Source organism: Limulus polyphemus, unplaced genomic scaffold (genome assembly GCF_000517525.1).
Source record: "Limulus polyphemus unplaced genomic scaffold, Limulus_polyphemus-2.1.2 Scaffold1539, whole genome shotgun sequence".
Taxonomy (NCBI): domain Eukaryota; kingdom Metazoa; phylum Arthropoda; class Merostomata; order Xiphosura; family Limulidae; genus Limulus; species Limulus polyphemus.
The window spans coordinates 28254-33683 of record NW_013667149.1 but is presented as its reverse complement, the minus strand read 5'-3'; positions in this window follow the sequence as shown (position 1 = coordinate 33683).

The window sequence follows — 5430 nt, the reverse complement described above, 5'->3', positions numbered from 1 at the left end:
CTTACAACAAAAAGAATATCTTTAAAATACTTTCGACGTTTCGATCACTGGAGCGATTATTAATAAGAACACGAGGTTTTTTATTTAAATCAACATTCAGCAATCTACAAAAATCTTCTTTACCGTTAAAACCTAAGTACCAGTGAGATCGCACCAGTGAGAGTTCATGTTTTGCGGTCCAGTGCAGCAAAAATGCGCTCCGCACTTTATAGCTGTGGTTGCGTTATAATAGTAACGGTCAAATCCCACTATTCGGTCAAACAAGAGTAAGAAGTGGGTGCTTTTGACAGACAGCCCTTTGTATAGCTTTGCACGAAAAGTTTGAGACGAAACAAACCAAAATGTCTTATAAAAGGCATAGTAAAGAAAAATATATAGTCTCGAGTAATGATAGATGTTTTTTAAAGGTATCTAATGGTTCAAATATATCGAATTAGTTAATTAAAGTTTTATTTGCTGTTATTATAAATGAAAATTTAAAGTAATTACATAGACATTTTTATTTATTTTTAAAGCTTCTTGTCTAACACCTTGTCAAACAACTGATAACAAAATTCTGGGTTTCTCGAGAGATTAAGTATTAGCTTCTCGCTTGTTTAGGCCATTAGTAACAAAATCCAAAATTTCTTTAAGCGTTGGATTCGCGCTTATTTAGACTATTAATAACAAAATGCTGGGTTTCTTGAGAATTTGAGTGTTGGATTCCCGCTTATTTAAAGTGTTAGTAACAAAATCCAAAATTTATTTAAGAGTTGGATTCGCGCTTACTTAGACTATTAATAACAAAATCCTGGGTTTCTTGAGGGTTTAAGTATTGGATTCCCGCTTATTTAAAGCGTTAGTAACAAAATGCTGTGTTTCTTGAGAATATGAGTGTTGTATTCTGGATGATTTATAAAGTTAATAACAAAATCTTAGGTTTCTTGAGATTTACGAGTTGGATTCGCGCTTATTTAGACTATTAATAACAAAATCCTTGGTTTTCTTGAGGGTTTAAGTATTGGATTCCCGCTTATTTAAAGCGTTAGTAACAAAATGCCGTGTTTCTTGAGAATTTGAGTGTTGTATTCTGGATGATTTAGAAAGTTAATAACAAAATCTTAGGTTTCTTGAGATTTAAGTGTTGGATTCCCGCTTATTTAGACAGTTAGTAAGAAAATAATGTAGTTGTATAGAATATAACAGAACACTTTTTCCAGAAATTAAAATTATTTTCTTAATTTTTTACTTGGTTGGGAAACCTGTTCATCAGCGATTTAAGAACAGAAATGTACTATTTTTACTTTGATTTTTAAATATTAATGCATGCGAACGGCCTCTTAAACTGCGTTATTACGTTTTCTCACTCGATGAATATGAAAAAGCAGCTAAACAGGTTTCCGAGGTAAAACTAATCCCGTGCTGTGACCTTGTGTAAGTAAGATCATGTGAAGTATTTAGATAGTTTGAACTTAGTGTCTGAACATCTATGTCTACAGTGCAATTAAAAACAACGCGTATACATTTTAGACGAGATATTTTGTCAAATCTTACTTATTATTCAGGTTTATACAAATTAAATAATTGTAAAACACATAGTTAACAATTAGAATTGTTGTATCTATCAATAAGTGGATAATTTTAAAATGACAAGCAAAACTGCTTTGTTCCATTGAAAGTTTCAACAGAATGCAGTGACTTGAAAATATTATATGTAAGTTATTTAGTTTCAAAATAATTTAAATATTGTCAATTGTTGTTTTTGTTTTTATTTACATATGTTATTTATGATATAGAAAGGTTTGTTGGATTATTTTTAATGCTATAGAGCACTGTATAAGTCAAGTAAATAAGACAATTATAACGAAATAACGTGTTTTTTAAATGGAGGTCACTGACAGCTTCAATAAAGAAAAAATGGAAAAATAGTAATATGTTTTAATAAAGTACAGATAAATGTTCTATTTTAATTATTTGTTTGGTTTTAACTTTAACACAAACACAAGTCATTCTTACTCATACACTGTAGTAAAATAATATCAATCACACCTTCATGATGATTCATTAAATGATCTGAAAGGCGAGTGATTGCTCATTCATCCTGATCTTATAAACGAACATATGGTAAAGTTAACTTTATATGTTCATACTTCATGATATTTCACTTTAATATGGAATATGGTCACCAACCACCAAGAGTAAGAACAGCCTGTTGGCCAGGCTGCATGTTTAAAATCAGTGTTGATAAAGTCTTGAAGCATCCTCGACCACTCTTCTGAAAGATTTGTTGTAAGAACATTTTTAGTGTGTGGAGTTACTTGACTGGATACAACGTAACTCCCAAGAGCATCCTATATATATTCGAGGGGGTTGAAGTCCGCTGACTCTGCCGACATCTTTCCGTCAATACCCTCTTGACCAGTACACATAAAAAAGGAGGAGGATACGAGCATCCAGTTCAGTCTCGGAAAAAGTGCCCCATGATTATGTCAAGCCAAAATCAAGAGATAGCAGTCTGTAGTTGCTTATGTTGTGGACCATAACTTGCTCTTCCTGTTGTCCAAGCAACTGTACCATTGTTTGAAGGATATTCATTCCTTGTTTTCCTAAAGACTGCTTATAAATAATGAGACACTATAGCTAATTAACAACGGTGTGTTATGATTGATCAAATTCTAGTTATAGAAATGCTCTGCATAGGAGAAAAATATTTATTTGTCTTCTTCAAGGTTTATCCAAGATTTGTGGAACACTTTAAACTCTGTGATTTTCTTTAAAGTGATAAACAAGACAAACCCACTATATATATATATTCAGCATAAGCTGAATAACCAATAATTTGCACTTCATATTATATGATTGATCAAACAATGGCTGATCCGAATAACAAGAACCTGAAGATGTAATTTCTGTTTTGTAACACTGTTGTTGTTTTTTTGCCTCTTGGTTACTATAATATCAAGATTTGCGACTGTATCTGTTTTTTTGTTTTGTGTAGTATACTTATTTAACAAGCCAGTTTTTTTTTAACCAGACAGTGTCTTTTCGATATTTCGAACCAAAAATAACAATTACACAATTCTCTTTATCGGAATGATCATTAATACACGTAAACTCTGTTGCTCTTGAAACAGCCTTAACACGTTCGCTGCCATGTGCCCCACCGGTGGATCACAACCTACTTTTAGTTATGGACCGCGTGACACACCGGTGGGCCACAAACAATTATGTTTCAAAGCCAAATTCCCCTTGTTTGGGACACTGTGGCTGCTTCTTGGCACCTCTTGAATGTTTATTTTTTTTATACTTAATCTATAATGTGGCAGCGAACGTGTTAATGCATAACTCGCAGCTTTAGGACATATTTTGCTGGAAACTTACTGAATAACTCTTATAGAATAATACAACTAAAGTATTAAACTTTCATAATGAAATGAGATTACTTATGATGATAACATCTAAGCTCTTTAATTTCAATTTATGAAAAAAATGGGTAAATATTCGTTCAATTTCAAAACCTGGAGAGTAAAATTATCCCAGAGTTCAGCTATTATATGTTTCATTTATTTAGAGATATTTTATGGTACAACTTTTATTGGCTTTTTGTTTAGGGGGATTTAAGACACATTTTAAACATGTTTACTTAGATACAAAAGCTTAGAAAAAGAAATACATATTTTCAGTGTTGACCAAATTTTTGTAAATGTTGCTATAATAACGCTGTTTTTGGCAATATTGTCGTTATTATGGAAACGTTCTCTTACTGATTGACGTCAGACTATTGTAGCAAAGCTGATACAATAAAACCTAAGCCTAGTTATATATATATATATTCTACATGAATGACCTTGATATTGATTGATATCAACATTGGATTAGCTTTGACTTTTATTTTATTTTAAAATTCATATTAGATGCTTCTTATATGTATGTACTCACTGATATTTGTCAATTAAATTGTTGAACGTAACTCATTTAAAACATGAAATAAGGCGTAGTCTATCCAAAATAGCAACTAAATAAACATATTTTATTATCCTATAAACTTCTGCAAGTTGACTTCAATACACATTCTGTCATTATTATATAATGTTATCCAGTGTATTCTCTTCACCCCCTCGGTGGTTCAGTGGTAAGTCAGTGGGATTATAAAGCTAAAAATTGGGTTTCGATATCATCGGTAGGCAGGGCGCAGATAGCCCATTATGTAGCTTTGTGCTATACAACAAACAAACAAGCATTTTCTCTCTATTACTACTATAACACAAGGTCAGAAATATAAACCGTTACCACAAGCACTTAACTGGTGCCCAAAATTTGCATACACAATCTCTCACAGTTCTTTTCAGAATGCCCCCCAGTGGCACAGCTGTATGTCTGCGGATTTACAACGCTAGAAACCGAGTTTCGATACCCGTGATGGCAGAGCACAGATAGCCCACTTTGTAGCTTTGTGCTTAACTACAAACAAACTTCTCAGAATGGAAGGATGAAATAGAAACCATTGTCACCAGAACTGAACTGTTGCCCAAATTTTTCCACACAGTTTCCTACAATTCTTCTCAAAATGCAGAAGGACGTAACATTTTTTCTCAAACAAGAACGTTTAGAAACCGTAGTGGAGAAGATCTAATCTTATTTTTCGTTTGTCACACTGTCAAATGAAACTGAAACGTGGTTTTCTGAGAAGAAGAAAGCACTCCAAGTAGAAGTTGAAATTAATCCCCTTGCTAACCAAAGACGTATCAATAACCAGTTAAATGCTATTAACTTGTACTTGATCAAAAATTATTTCAGTTGTAAAAACCTTATCTCTCTCTCTTTTTTTGTTTTTGGATTTCACGCTGTCCGATCCTACTATAAAGTATCCTGAAGACTTAAAATTAGTTCAATTGGAATTCGAACCATGGTCTTCATTAACCAGACTAGCTAAAGACCATTTGAGATATTACAAAATAAATTATTCAAAACAGCTTCAATAATAGGTATTTTTTTTAGTCATTTCTGAAATTAATGTGCGATATATTTTCAGCTACTACATTAATGTTCAGGTATCAAACACAGAATAAAAGATACATCTAGATACTTTAAAAAAGTATGTTTTAATGTAATATTTTGTAGGTTACTTGATAAAACTGTTAATCATTTACTATAAATTTTACATAAACTTAAATAAATATTAACAGGACTGGGTTATTGTGAGAATTAGAAATGGCATATACAGTGTTACATTATCATTAGTGCCAAGGTAATACTGTATGACGAATAGAGTGGAATACAAAATCAAGGTGAACTCTGTTTTACTATCAGATCAATGTTTTGTGCCCTTTGTAACGGCCCGGCATGGCCAGGTGGTTAGGGCGCTCGATTTGCAATCCCCGTCACCCCAAACATGCTCGCCCTTTCAGCCGTGGGGGCGTTATTATGTGACGTTCAATCACACTATTCGTT